The following is a 16,681-nucleotide window of genomic DNA, read 5'->3' on the forward strand; positions in this document are numbered from 1 at the left end:
ATGTAGGGCAGGATTAGTAAATATATGTTTAATGGTAGGATCCCATTGGAGATGGCAGAAGTTACGGAGGAAGATATGTTGAATGCAGAGGCACATGGGGCGGTAGGTGAGAACAAGAGGAATTCTATCACTGTTAAGGCGGTGGGAAGATGGGGTGAGCATGGATGTTCAGGAAATAGAGGAGGTGTGGGTGGGGTCAGCATCAATAGTGGAGGTAGAGAAAACCCGTTCTTTGAAGAAGGACATCTCAGGTGTCCTGGAAAGAAAGCCACTTCCTTGGACAGAGGTTTCGGAGGTGAAGGAACCGAGAAAAGGGAATAGCATTTTTACAGGAGATAGGGTGGGAAACAGTAGGTTTATAAAAGACGTTGGTTGACAGTTTGTCTCCAGAGACAGAGACAAAGCTGTCAAAAAAGGGGAGGTAGAATTGACATGTTCATCACTCTCAAAGTAAGAATAATCTGCGGTTTCCTGTACCACATTGTTGCTATTTTAAGACCACAACTGTTGGTTTTAGATACACCAGTCCTTTCAAACACCTTAAGAATTTTGTATATTTCAATGAGATTACCTCTCATTCTTCTAAACTCATTAGAGATATTTATTATGTTTAATGCCTCTTCATAGGATAACCCTCTCCCCTTCACCCATTCCCCAACACAAGATCCAATCAAGTAAACCTTTGTTGCACTCCCTTTATATCCTTCCTCATGTTAGAAGTCTGGACCTGTATACAATATTCCAATGTGGTCCTCCAGGGCCCCATATAATTTTAGAAAGCTGAGTATAGAATGCCTTATTACAACAAAGATCAACACATTATTTGCCTTTCCAATTGCTTGTGTAGTTACATTTAATTTACAAGACCCACAACTAAATCATGGAACAGTGGTAGCACAAAAGGATCCTGTTGTGTCAATGTCATTTCTATTCAGACTGCTCATTAGTTCTACCCTATGAGCAATTTTTTTCATTGCCTTACAGAATTTGCTTCATGTGAAGGTTGGTAATGTTGTGGATGATGTAGAAGGTTGTCATCGATTAGATTGGAATAGAGACAGGATGCTGAACTGGGAGAAGTTGCAGATGGAGTTCAATTGGAAAAGTGTGAAGTGATACTCTCTGGAAGGTCTTGAAGGCAGAGTACAAAGCTAATGGCAGGATTCTTAGCAGTGTGGAGGAGCAGAGAGATCTTGGGACTCATGTCCCACAAGTTCCTCAAAGTTACTGCACAAGTTGCTATGGTGACTAAGAAGGCATATGTTCTGCTGACCTTCATTAGTGGGGTATTGAGTTCTACAGCCATGAGGTAATGATGCATCTCTATAAAACCCTGGTTAGACCACACTTAGAGTTCAGGTTGCCTCCTTATGGGAATCATATGGAAGCTTTAGAAAGGGTGCAGAGGAGATTTACCTGGATGCTGCTTAAGGAAAGGTTGTGATCTGGGACTTTACCCTTTGAAGTGAAGGAGGATGAGAAGTGCCTTGATAGAGATGTATAAGATTATGAAAGGCATAGATAGAATGGGATGCCAGCACTTTTTCCCAGGGCACTTATGACCAATACCGGAGGTCATCTGATTAAAGCAAAGAGGGGAGTATTTAGGAGAGATATTGGAGGAAGGCTTTTTACACAGATAGTGCTCTGTGCCTGGAACGCACTGCCAAAAGTGGTGGTAGAAGCTGACACAATAGGGACATTTGAGAGACTCTTTGATGAGCGCATGAATGTAAGAAAAATGAAGGGATATGGACTATGTGCTGTGAGGGGTCAGATTGTTAATGGAGCAGGCCTTATGTAGAAGGGAAGGGTCAGGTTGAGAGTTGCGAAGGTTACTGTTGGTTGACCCAACATCACACTAATGTTTTATGTTGATCTTCTCCTTATCCAATCATCATTTCTAAAAGCCCAATGAAATTGGTTCCACCATATTTTCAAGCAATGTTTTCTGGATTCCAGCCACATTCTGCATTTAAGAAGTGTTTTTTCTCATGTAACCTATAATTCCGTTCACCATCTATTCTGATTCTCCACACACCCAGTATACGACATACTTCTCACTAAGCACTCTGTCCAAACCCCGATCATTTTATTATTCATATTATTGTTAATACTCCCTTCAGCCTTACATTTAAAAAAAGTATATTGGAGAGCTTGTCTATTACTATACCTGTAATTCCCCCATTGGAAACTGTTCTCGTAAATCTCCATCTCTGACATTTCACTCCTTTTCCCTAATCTCTTTCTCTCCATCTCTGTGGACAGCCTAACCACTGATAACTTTGACATACCTACTAACTTTCACTGTTATCTTGACTAAACCTCTTCCAACCCTGTCATTTGTAAAACGCTGCTCCTTCTCTCAGTTCCCCTGCCTCCAACGCATCTGTTCTCAGGATGATACTTTCCATTCTGGAACATCTGAGATGTTCTTTTCAAAGTACAAGGTTTCCCTCCCATCACCATCAATGATGCCCTCGCCCACAGCTCCTCCATTTCCCTTACATCTGTCCTTAGTCTATTCTCCCACCATCATAACAAGGGTAACATTTCCCTTGTTACCCACCACCCTATGAGCTGCTGCATCCACCACATCATTCTCCACAACTTGTGCCATCTCCAACAGGATCCTAACACTAAACACATCCTTCCCTCCCCCTCCCCTTCTCTGTTTTCAGTAGGAATCATTCTCTGCATGACTCCATCTTGCACTCATCCCTCCCCACTGATTTCCCTCCCAGCACTCATCTCTGAAGGTGGGACGAGTAGTACACCTCCTCCCTCACCTCTATTCCGGGCCCCAAGCAGTCCTTCAAAAGGAGGGAATACTTCACTTTCAAGTCTGTCGGGATCATCTATTCTATCTGGTGCCCTTGCTCCATTCTCCAGAATAAGCAGCCTAGCATTAAAGAGTAGGTGTGAAAGAAACAAACACATATGGAAAAAAATCAAATATATTCAGCATATATATTAATTAATGAAATGGTAAATTATTGTATTTCAAGGCAAGACATTTATTTTCAGCGCTAACCATGATGAACTAGAAATGTCAGTGCAAAAGAGATAAAATAAAATTGTTTGTTACTTCTACATGAATGAGTAGGTTAATTTCAGTTGGTTTTCGACTGAGTGGCTGTGGTTGAGAGACAGCTGGATGGTTTAGCAATGACGTTACAGCTGTCCAGTGTGAAAAACATTGTTAAATAAATCAAATGACTTTGAAAGTTTCACTAGCACAGGAGCTGATTTTCAAAGACCCTCTGGCAGTGTGAGTTAATACATGATTTCAGAAGTACTCATGATCTGCTTTGAATCTAATTTCAGCAAGAGTACAGGTATATTTTTCAATATTCTCTACTTTGCTTAATATAAACATATCATTTATCTATGTCTGGCTCCAATATATAAATTTCCAGTCAAAATTACTGGCAGAGACCCAGCTCCACACAGTCCAGGAACTGAGATCCCAGACAGATCAACATTGTCACCTAAGGTGTCAGCACAAAGCAGTTCTCCTATGATGTTTATAAGTGGAAAAGATATGCTCCAACAACTCTGCCATTAAATTAAGAAAAAGACACCACCCAACTACTTCCATTGAATAAAAGTCTTTAAATTTCATATTTTATTTTTACCTTCCTTTCAACTCTACCCATCTGCACCGATGGCAGTGTAGCCGGACGACCAAACTTAGTGAGACTCTTTTCCCTGGAGTTTCGTCTCATGGATAGGTTCATTCCTCTTGCTGCTACTGCTCCACAAAGGAAGCCTAAGATTTTATTATGTTTTCTATGGCAATATTTCAACTGAAAATGGTATTAAGTTATGAGATATAGGGAAGCTGCAAGATTTTTTAGAAAATATTACTTTACTTTAGTTTGTAAATATTTCTAACTGATGTGTTAATTAACTTTATTTTTCCATCTATTAAGATTATTTGCATCAATTTTCAGACATCCCACCCTGCAGAAACTCATTTCAGGGAGGTAGCACCCCCGACCCCCGCAACCCCATATCCCACCTCACCCGCCCTTCGACCTCCAAAGGTGTATGTAATACTTTGCTTAGTGATTTTGTCTAATCTGTAAACCAAGTTGAGTATATGCAGCAAATGTGATATTAAAATATGTATTTATATTATATTATATTATCATGTTTATTCTGTTACAACTTTAAGCAAGTCTACAGGGAGTTTGGCCTCATCACGTAGGACACCAATAGCGTAGCTCCTTGGCAGCCAGCCAGCTAGTTTAAATCAGGGGTCCCCAACCTTTTTTGCACCGTGGACCGGTTTAATATGGACAGTATTCTTGCGGACCGACCAACCTGGGGGTGGGGGGGGGTGGTGTTAAACGGCACCGGAATATAGGTGATAAGTCAACTATAAGTCACTTGTAAGTGGCTAATACATTCAATTTTGTTTCTAAAGGGGATTATATATAAATTTAATATTAAACACACAGCGCATATTTTCCTCGCGTGAATGTAGTGATAAGTCAATTATAACAGTGGTCCCGAACCACCGGGCCGCGAAGAATGCAGCGGTACAGCGGTAGCCGGGACACACCCAGCATATCTTTAAGAGAAAAGCTGAAATAATCAAGCTAATTGATTAGGTGCTGCCCGGCACGTAAACGTCGGCCCAGGTCAGAGACAACACAATCGGCAATCGCCTCTGATCTGGGCTGACATTTACGTGCCGGGAAGCACCTAATTAATTAGCTTGTTTATTTCGGCTTTTTTTTTAAAGATGTGTTGGGTGCGTTCCAGCCACCGCTGCACTCTTCGCGGCCCAGAGGTTGGGGACCACTGAATTATAAGTCACTTATAAGTCAATAGCATCATAACATTTTAAGTGATGTTTGGATATTAAACACACAGCGCATATTTTCCTTGTATGAACATATAAAATCATTGCAACACACCAATATTGCTGAATCAGTGGGAGCCTTGTGCTTGTTTTCCTGCAGCAACATGGTCCTATCGAGGGGTGATGGGAGACAGCGATACTCGAAGGGGGTTCCTTATGTCCAGTCTATTCCGCAATTTAGTTTTCTTTGCATTCATTGCAGAAAACTCCGCTTGGCAGAAAAATGTTGGAAATGGGAGCAACGTTTTCAGTGCTTTCGTGGTTATCTCAGGATATTCATCCTTGACTTTGATCCAGAATGCCGGCAGAGATGTTATGTCAAATATACTTTTCAGCCCACCGTCATTTGCAAGCTCGAGGAGTTGATCTTTTTCCTGCGCTGACATGGATGATTCACTGGGGACATTCACAAATGTGTCATGGACCCATTCCTTTGCATGTCTTGGGTCACTGATGACCTCGCATGTGTTAAAATTCAACAGTGCTTGACAGGGAATGAGGAAAGGTGCGGCTGACTCATATCGTTTCATATCACCAAATCATATCGTTTCCTTGCGACCCGGTGGTAGGGGACCACTCTTAGCATGAAGAGAGACCAATCAGGATGCTTGCTCTCATTCTCCCTCTCAAAAAAATCTTTTTCCGGGATATTGTATATAATTTCTGGGCATCAGGGAGCACTATCGATATGCAGGAGACTCCCGGAACCTCCGGGAAAGGTGGAATGTCTGAATTTTAGTTGCCTTTGCATAGCAGAGACATCTACAAACTAGAAAAAATTTAACAGCTTTGACAGGAGGTACAGGTCTACTCATCAATTGTCTTGCCTCCTGAATCCTATAAGGTCATGCAGGGGAAACAAAGCCACCCAAGGTTAACTCACTGCTGAGATGTTGCCTGCCACCTTGAAGATTCAGACTGCCAACATGATCATCCTTCCATATGAACGCAAACACACAGACCATTCTGGGGCAGTAGACTGATATCAGGAAGTTCTGTATGATTATAAGCCATTTTGAAATTTGATCATGAATATCAGACAGTATAATGAGTAATAAGTCTATGTTTTTAAGAACTACTTTGAATTAATTAATTATTTTTTATCTGAAGATTCCATTGTTTAATTTTTATAAAGTAGAATATATGGAGTTGTGATATAGAAGCAGTTTGCAATGACCTTCTCACAAAGGGTGGTGAATCTGGAATTTTTCATTCTGGTGGGTTGTGAGGACAAGATCAAATAGGGTATTTAAAGAGGAGGTAGCAACGATTTTGAAAAATTGAGAATCGATGGTTATAGGGAACTAGCAGAGAAAAGAAGAGAGTTGGAACAGAATAGTTATGATCATACTGAATGGCCTACTCTTGCATTCATTCTTAGATGTCAATTTTGATATCTTTCCCTCCACATATTATTTTAACTGGATATGGGGTATATCAAATGTCAAATAATTTACTGTTTCCAGGATAGAACTTGCAAAATATCTCAGCAATGATTGTCATGGAGAAACTTAAGGTATTGCTTCTGAAAATGAGCAGATTACTTCAGAGATAGTAAAATTGTTAAAGCAAAGATTAGAGGCTAGACTAAAGATCATTGGAGTTTTAAAGAAGGCATTGTTGAAGGTTTTAACAGTGAATGGATTCAGATAGAGATGGGGGCTGTGATAGAGGTGGACCACATATGTAGTTAGAATTTCACCTCAAGCTTCTGTGTGGTGCTGAGACCGTGACCTGCAGCCTGGTTCTCTAGCCACGATAACCTACATGTGAATAAAAAAGTAGAGGCTTAAAGGCAAAGATAAAAATTGATAATAGAGGCTGGAGGGAAATCAAGCAATCTAAGCTGATGAAAGTATATTGATCAGTCCTGTGTGCTGTCATTCTTTTCACCATTTCTATTTCTAAGCAGATCTTGCTTTTCTCCCAATGTTCCTGATGGAAAAGTATTAAAAAATTCAGTCATAAATGCATTTAACATCATTTTTCCATTCTATATCCTGCAGGCAGTGTAAGCATACCACAGAGCCATCTGTTCTTACATTTACTTTTCCCATTTGTCATAAATATATTCAGCAGTATAATTTAAAACACCTTCACAAAACATGGAATATGAACTTTTACTTGAGATAGACATATTATTCATTACATTTTGCAATAAAATATTAATCTACATCATTGAATACAAGCTAATCAACGGATTACGTTTGAATAGTCAAGTACGTTTAGGTCGTGAATAACGTCACCATAGAAACTAAAAGCAATTCACACTGGTATAGCCTCTTCAATAAAATGTGTCAATGAAGGGAACATTATCAATCGATTTCAGAAACTGAGCCTCAGAAGAGGACATTATGATCGAACAAGTGGTCAAATGTTTGGACAAGAGTTTTGTTTTAAGGAGTGTCTTAAAAGAATAAGGTAGAGGTATGCATCAGGGAGATTTAGTTAGGGAATTCTGGATCTTAGGACTTAATGATATACACTAAAATTGAGAATGCATAAGAGTCCAGAGCTACAGGAGTTAAACGGGAGGCCATAGAGGTGAAAGAAATTAAACAGAAATGGATGGGAAAGCCCCTGAAGTTGAGCACTAATGCCACTCAGAATGGAAATCAAAGCTGCAATTGTCTGAACTAAAGTCATAAAATGCTGGTAACACTCAGCAGGTCAGGCTGAAACTGTGGAAAGAGAAACAGAGCAAATGTTTCTCTCTGCATGCAGTACATGCTGATTGAATAAATGAGCATCCAGCAACCTCTATATACCCTGCAATATGCTGATTATGCATAGACAGCTGAGACAAAGGGTAGCTAACTTCACAGCAAACCAAGTGGAAAATAATTGATAGGGACAGGAAGTCGAGTCAAATATAAAAAAGTTTGCCTCAATGCAGAGTTTATGATATAAAATGCCAGCTGTTAACAAATATCAGAAGAATTTGTTTTGAGGATCTTAAGGAATTTAATTTACAAATCAAAAACCAATGTGCAGGATTCACAGGCAGCAATGCACCATTGGCAGCAAACGTTTTACCACTGTTATAAAAAAGAGAAGGAGGAGAGATTTCACAGAAATGTCAAAGTTATAATGTGGAAACTTGAAAACCAACAGGATTTTGCAAAATAGCTGATGTCTTTACAAACCTTTCTATATTTGCACTTATGTGGTTGCAGTGGAGTCCAGTTAATTGAGACATGTCAGGACCAGTACATCTTGGCCCAATTAAGTGGCCAATTGGTCAAAGTTTCGTGGAAATAGTTAAAAAGGTATAAAAAATGTCCAACTATAGTTTAACTGAGTAAAAAATTATGTATTTAAATTAAATATAATACACATTAGAACACTACCAATACTAATATATTAACATAAGACAGTATATTACCTCCTAAAAGTTATCGATGGAGTATCTTATCCAACATATGCTGCTGTTTTCTTTTAATTGTCTGTAAATGATCAAAATCAAGAGGATGCCTAATGCAAATAATAGACTGCCTTCTTACAGTGTGTTTGATGATTGCATCCTCCAAATCTTCATTTTCGTTGCAACATTCAAAATGATTGTCGATACCTTCAAATTCTTCATAGTGTCTAATTTGTTGAAGGAGTGAAATTGCTTCCTTTTCTCTCCCCGCCATTTCTGGCATCTCTGAGCCTCAGTGATTGAAACCACAGTGAGCAAAACAGTTCCAAGTTGTCTTACTAATCACTTCTTGCTAGCTATCAGGTACAAAGATCACTGCTTTATAAGCACAAAAATGTGCAACTGAAACCATTTTAAAACTATTCACTCTAAGCCTGGTGTAGTGTCTAATGGCAGTCTAAGTTTACACAATTGATGCTAGTTAGAAACTGTTCGGCAACAGTCTCCTGTCCCAATTAAGTGACATAGTTCTCCAAATAAATGAATGGAATCCCAATTATTTTCTCGACTAGTTTTTGTTCTTTAACAGTTGTCCCAAATAAGCAGCTGCCCCAGTTAAATGATGGCCCAAATAATTGGAATGCACTGTATTTGTGTGCATAGATCAAGAAATCCATCTCCAGTCCAGACCATTAAACACACTGTACAGTCATGCAACCCTTTTGTTGGCTCTGAATGTATTGACTTGCCCAGCACAGCTGGTACTACTGATATTGGATGAACTTCAAGACATGATAATTGTTCATTATAAGCAAGCCACTGTATGCAATTCTCTGCTTTGGATTATATTTACCTTTTCATTGAGACTCAATCACTTGGTGTTATTGAGATGGTGGTAGAATAATATTGTTAATTTCCCTCAATGATTTAAAAGTTGAATGAACAGCTAATCACACAGTATATGTTTTTTTTTCCTACTGAGCAATTTCTAAAGACATGTTTCATTCCCCTTTTCCCCTAATTACCCAGCCAAAAATTATTTTCTCTCCTGCTCCCCCACTCCACCACCTTTTGGTACTTTCTACTGATCCACCGTTACGTCAAAAAACAATAGTTCGACCCCGTGCCAAAACTTGCTCAGCTTTCTGTGGTAGAGGTAGCAGCAAGTTATTTTGTTTGTGTTATCATTGTCAGCTGAACTATCAAGTGGATGAGTATTCCTTTTTTGGTCACTAAGTGGCAAATGGGTGTGGGGCACTGCTTCAACTTAACTCCATATATCCGACATATCGTGTAAAATAATCATTTCGCTTTTTAAGGTCTGTGTGGTCTAGGTCAAGACTTCAATTTTCATGTCAGTTTCAATATATCTGTTGTGTCTGCGCACAACGACATATCAGTTAAATAAAAGCATACACATGGGAGATAGCTTTAACTGCTGTATTCACATTGAAGCAGGACAGAGAGAGAGAGAACAATGCGTATACATAGACAACAGTGCATGCGCAGAGAACAGATCAATATGTAATGCTAAGGCGGGGGGGAAATTCGGCTCTAAAAGAAATTGATCCATACTTTACACTACCTCCCTCTTTAAAATAATGGAACATAAAACTGCATATGCACAAAACTAATCCCTCTAACACCAAGTCTAACAAGAGGCAGATCAAATGGCCTGCAGCTAACATGACTTCATTGTTGAAGCAGTTTGATGAAGATGTCAACCAAATTCTGGAGGCAACAGAGAAGGGAGGGGTCGATAGGAAGCTACAAGCCATGACAACAATCGTTGTCAGCATCGCAGCTGAGCGGTTCGCAGAAGAGGAGAAGAAAGGCTCCAAAACACCTTACTCGAAGAACCAAAGAACGTTGAGGATCCACAATATCAGGCAGGAGATGAAAGCGCTGAAGTCCCAATACAAGGAGGCAGGAGAAGAGGAGCACATTGGCTTGGCCCAGCTGATGTGCATACTATGAAAGAAGATCAGGGTCCTCCGCTGGGCAGAGTGGAATCAGAGGCGGCGTCGTGAAAGGGCCCAAAAACGTGCTGCCTTTATCGCCAACCCCTTCACGCTCACCAAGGAGTTGCTGGGGCAGAAGCGCAGTGGGAAACTGGCCTGTTCGCAGGAAGACATAGACCAACATCTGAAGAAGATATGCAATGATCCTGAAAGAGACCAGGAGTTGGGAGAGTGCAACATCCTAATAGACCCACCTGAACTGGATGTGCAGTTCAACATGTCAGAGCTGCAGCTAAAGGAAGTCAGAGAGGTCGTCCGCAAAGCAAGGGCAAGCTTGGCTCCAGGACCAAGCAGCACCTCGTACAACGTGTACAAGAAATGCCCCAAATTCCTGCTGTGTCTGTGGAAGATCCTGAGAATCTTCTGGGGAAGGGGGAAGGTCCCAGAACAGTGGAGAGTGGCTGAAGGGGTGTGGATCCCGGAGGAGGAAAATGCCACCCAGATAGATCAGTTTTGCATCATCTCCCTGCTGTGTATTGAGGCGAAGATCTTCTTCAGTGCAATTTCCAATCGGCTGTTCACCTACCTAGCAAATAACACCAATATTGATACATCAGTCCAGAAGGGTGGCATTTCAGGGATGCCAGGCTGTCTGGAGCATACCGGTGTAGTGACACAGTTCATCAGGGGGTCCATAAGACCATAAGACAAAGGAGCAGAAGTCGGCCATTCGGCCCATTGAGTCTGCTCCGCCATTTTATCATGAGCTGATCCATTCTCCCATTTAGTCCCACTCCCCCGCCTTCTCACCATAACCTTTGATGCCCTGGCTACTCAGATACCTATCAATCTCTGCCTTAAATACACCCAATGACTTGGCCTCCACCGCCACCCGTGGCAAAAAATTTTATAGATTCACCACCCTGTGGCTATAAAAATTTCTTCACATCTCTGTTCTGAATGGGCGCCCTTCAATCCTTAGGTCATGCCCTCTCGTACTAGACTCCCCCACCATGGGAAACAATTTTGCCGCATCCACTCTGTCCATGCCTTTCAAGATTTGAAATGTTTCTATGAGGTCTCCCCTCATTCTTCTAAACTCCAAGGAATACAGTCCAAGAGCGGACAAACGTTCCTCATAAGTTAACCCTCTCATTCCCGGAATCATTCTAGTGAATATTCTCTGAAACCTCTCCAACGTCAGCTATCCTTTCTTAAATAAGCAGACCAAAACTGCCCACAGAACTAGAATTGAGGTCCTACCAGTGCCTTATAGAGCCGCAACATCACATCCCTGCTCCTATACTCTATTCCTCTAGAAATGAATGCCAATATTGCATTCGCCTTCTTCACCACCGACTCAACCTGGAGGTTAACCTTAAGGATATCCTGCACGAGGACTCCCAAGTCCCGTTGCATCTCAGAACTTTGAATTCTCTCCCCATTTAAATAATAGTCTGCCCGTTTATTTCTTCTGCCAAAGTGCATAACCATACTCTTTCCAACATTGTATTTCATTTGCCACTTCTTTGCCCATTCTCCCAATCTATCCAAGTCTCTCTGCAGACTCTGTTTTCTCAGCACTACCGGCCCCTCCACCTATCTTTGTATCATCAGCAAACTTAGCCACAAAGCTATCTATTCCATAATCCAAATCGTTGATGTACAACGTAAAAAGAAGAGGACCTAACACAGACCCCTGTAGAACACCACTGGTAACTGGCAGCCAACCAGAATAGGATCCCTTTATTCCCACTCTCTGTTTCCTGCCAATCAGTCAATGCTCTATCCACATATGTAACTTTCCCATAATTCCATGGGCTCTTATCTTGTTAAGTAGCCTCATGTGTGGCACCTTGTCAAAGGTCTTCTGAAAATCCAAATATACAACATCCACTGCATCTCCCTTGTCTAGCCTACTTGTAATTTCCTCAAAAAATTGCAATAGGTTTGTCAGGTACGATTTTCCTTTAAGGAAACCATGCTGAGTTCTTCCTATCTTGTCATATGCCTCCAGGTACTCCATAACCTCATCCTTGACAATCGACTCCAACAACTTCCCAACCACCTGTGTCAAGCTAACAGGTCTATAATTTCCTTTTTGCTTCCTTGCCCCCTTCTTAAATAGCGGAGTGACATTTGCAATCTTCCAGTTCTCCAGAACCATGCCAGAATCTATTGACTTTTGAAAGATCATTGCTAATGCCTCTGCAATCTCCACAGCTACTTCCTTCAGAACACAAGGGTGCATTCCATCTGGACCGGGAGATTTATCTACCCTTAGGCTATTCAGCTTCCTGAGTACTTTCTCTGCCGTAATTGTGGCTGCGCACACTTCTCTTCCCTGCCACCCTTGAGTGTCCGGTATACTGCTGATGTCTTCCTCAGTGAAGACTGATGCAAAATACTCGTTCAGTTCCTCCGCCATCTACTTATCTCCCATTACAATTTCTCCAGCATCATTTTCTATCTGTGCTATATCTACTCTCATCTGTCTTTTACTCTTTATATACTTGAAAAAGCTTTTAGTATCCTCTTTGATATTATTTGCTAGCTTCCTTTCATAGTTCATCTTTTCCCTCTTAATGACCTTCTTAGTTTCCTTTTGTAAGCTTTTAAAAACTTCCCAATCCTCTGTCTTCCCACTAATTTTTGCTTCCTTGTATGCCCTCTCCTTTGCTTTAACTTTGGCTTTGACTTCTCTTGTCAGTCACGGTTGCATCCTTTTTCCATTTGAAAATTTACCTATCTTGCACCTTCCTCACTTCTCGCATAAACTCCAACCACTGCTGCTCTGCCATCCTTCCCGCCAGTGTCCCTTTCCAGTCAACTCTGGCCAGCTCCTCTCTCATGTTACTGTAATTTCCTTTACTCACTGAAATACCGATGCATCAGATTTTGGCTTCTCTTTTGCAAACTTCACAGTGAACTCAATCATGTTATGATCACTGTCCCCCAAGGGTTCCTTCACCTCAATCTCTCTAATCACCTCTGGTTCATTACACAATACCCAATCCAGTACAACCGATCGCCTAGTGGGCTCAACAACAAGTTGTTCTAAAAAGCCATCTCGAAGACATTCTACAGATTCTCTCTTTTGAGATCCAGTGCTGACCTGATCTTCCCAATCCACTCACACGTTAAAATCCCCCACAATTATCATAACACTGCCCTTCTGACAAGCCTTTTCTATTTCCAGTTGTAATTTGTAGTTCACATCACTGCAGCTGTTTGGAGGCCTATAAATAACTGCCATCAGGGTCCTTTTACCTCTGCGATTTCTTAACTCAACCCATAAAGATTCTGCACCTTCCGATCCTATGTCACCTCTTTCTAATGATTTAATATCATTTCTTACCAATAAAGCCACGCCTCCCCCTCTGCCTACCAGCCTATCCTTCCAATACACCGTGTATCTTTGGACGTTCAGCTCCCAGAGACAAGCATCCTTTAGCCATGTCTCAGTGATGGCCACAATATCATACCTGCCAATCTGTAGCTGTACGACAAGATCATCCACCTTATTCCTTATGCTGCGTGCATTTAAGTATAACACCTTAATACCAGTATTTGATATTTTTTGCTTTGATTGCACTGCAACTCATCCCAATGGCTGCAGATTTGCCCCATCACCTGCCTGTCCTTCCTGACATCTTTACTGCTCACTATCTTAGATTTATTTCTGTTTTCCCCTTCCTCTGCTCTATCATTCTGATTTCCATCCCCTTGCCAAATTAGTTTAAACCCTCCCTAACAGCTCTATTAAACCTTCCTGCCAGGATACTGGTCCCCTTCGGGTTCATGTGTAACCCGTTCTTTTTGAACAGGTCATACTTCCCCCAGAAGAGATCCCAATGATCCAAGAATCTGAAGCCCTGCCTCCTGCACCAGCCTCTCAGCCATGCATTCATCTGTCTGATCCTACTATTCGTGCCCTCACTAGCACGTGGCACAGGTAGCAATCCCAAGATTATTATCCTGGAGGTCCTGCTTCTCAGCTTCCTTCCTAACTCCCGGAAATCTGTCTTCAGGACCATCTCCCTTTTCCTATCTATGTCATTGGTACCAACGTGTACCAAGACAAATGGCTGCTCGCCCTCTCCCTTCAGAATATTCCGGACCCGATCCAAGACGTCCCGTACCCTGGCACCTGGGAGGCAACACACCATGCAGGTATCTCTATCAGGCTCACAGAATCTCCTGTCTGTTCCCCTGACTATGGAATCCCCTATGACTACCGCATTCCTCTTCTCCCTCCTTCCCTCCTGCACAACAGCGCCAGGCTCAGTGCCACAGACCCGGTCACCATGGGTGTCCCCTGTCAGGTTATCCCTCTCAACAGCATCCAAAATGAGATACTTGTTGCTGAGGGGGTCAGCCACAGGGGTGCTCTCCACTATCCGGGCATTTTCCTTCCCTCTCTTGACAGTGACCCAGTTTTCTGACCCTGTAGCCTAGGGATGACTACCTCCCTGTAGCTCCTGTCTATCACCTCTTCACTTTCCCTGATAAGCAGTAGGTCATCAAGCTGCAGCTCCAGATCCCTAACACAGTCTCTGAGGAGCTGCATCTCAGTGCACCTGGTGCAGATGTGGCCATCAGGGAGGCTGGAGGTCTCCCAGGATTCCCACATCTGACATACTGAACCAAGCACTAACCCTGCAGGCATGCTACCTAATTCTACAGGAATGAAACAGGAAAAATAAGTCTACTCACCCACTTACCTCGCCAAACATAGGAACTTTTTAAACCATTAGCTTGTACTATTAGCTGTGTGAGCCCTGCTGTTCCTCTGTCTGTCCGGGCCGATTTGCCAAGGGGAAAAAAAGAGTTGATGCCTTGCTCATGCCTCTTCCTGTTACCGCCTAGTCCAGAGAGAACAAGGGCAACCTTTCAGTGTTGTGGCTCGACCTGGCAAATGCGTATGGCTCCATTCCGCACAAGCTGGTACAGCTCACACTGACCAAACATCACGTCCCCAGCAGAATCAGAGACCTTATCGCTGATTATTACAGCAACATCAGGATGAGGGTTTCTTCAGGAGCAATTACATCAACCTGGCACAAGGTGGAGATTGGAATCATCACAGGGTGCACTATCTCAGTGACACTGTTCTCCCTAGCCATGAACATACTCACTAAGTCTGCTGAACCAGAGTGCAGAGGGCCCAGAATGAATTCCACTCAACGGCAACCACCTATCAGGACGTTCATGGATGACCTCACAATCACCACAGAATCAGTCCCAGGCTGCCGGTGGATTCTGCAAGGGCTTGAAAAGCTGGTGGAGTGGGCCCGGATGCATTTCAAATCAGCCAAATCAAGATCTATGGTGCTGAGGAAAGGGAAGGTGGAGAACAAGTTCCAGTTCAGCATCGCAGGCACAGCCATCCCAACCATCACAGAAAAGCCAGTCAAGAGCTTAGGTAAGGTTTTTGATAGCTCTTTAAGGGACACAACATCCATTCAGGCGACCTGCACCAAGTTGGATGGCTGGCTGAATTCTGTGGACAAGTCTGGCCTACCTGGGAAGTCCAAAGCTTGGGTGTATCAGCATGGCATTCTTCCCAGAATCCTGTGGCCCCTCCTCGTCTATGCAGTTCCGATCTCGACAGTCGAAACCTTAGAGAGGAGGGTTAGCAACCTTCTCAGGAGATGGTTGGGGCTGCTAAAGAGCCTGAGCAGCATCGCACTCTATGGACACCACAACAAACTGCAACTGCCCTTCAAATCTTTGGAGGAGAAATTCAAGGTAACAAGAGCCAGAGAAGTGCTACAGTATAGGGACTCAAGTGACCCGAAGGTGGCTAGAGCAGGGATCCAAGTGAGGACTGGCAGGAAGTGAAGGGCAGAGGAAGCTGTTCAGGAGGCAGAGGCGAGGCTGCATCACAGGAGGCTGGTGGGAGTGGTCACACAAGGCCGAGCTGGGCTAGGATCCTTTCCAACTCCCCAAATGGACACCAGAGGGAAAGAAAGGCGTCGTCTAGTTCAGGAGAAGGTGAGGGCAGTAGTGGAGGAGATGAAAGCCTGCAAGGCGGTGGGAATGGAGCAACAGGGAGCTTGGACAAGATGGGAGGATGCAGTTAAGAGGAAGATGACCTGGGCTGAGCTTTGGAATGCCAAACCACACCATATCTAATTTCTCATCCAGGCAGTGTACGATGTGCTTCCAACTCCATCAAACCTGCACACATGGGGTAAGGCGGAGTCATCTGCATGCCCACTGTGCTCCAAGCGAGGAACCCTGGAGCACATCCTCAGCGGCTGCACAAGGGCACTTGGTGAGGGACGGTACAGGTGGAGGCATGATCAGGTCCTGAAGACCATCACTGAAGCCGTCAGTGCAGGAGTTAAGTGGGCGAAGTGGTCCCAACCCTCCAAGCAGACCATTGCCTTTGTCAGAGCTCGGGAGCAGCCAATACCTGCCAAATGAACATCTGCAGGCATTCTGACCTCTGCAAGGGACTGGCAGCTGTTGGTGGAC

Source organism: Mobula birostris, chromosome 7 (genome assembly GCF_030028105.1).
Source record: "Mobula birostris isolate sMobBir1 chromosome 7, sMobBir1.hap1, whole genome shotgun sequence".
NCBI lineage: Eukaryota > Metazoa > Chordata > Chondrichthyes > Myliobatiformes > Myliobatidae > Mobula > Mobula birostris.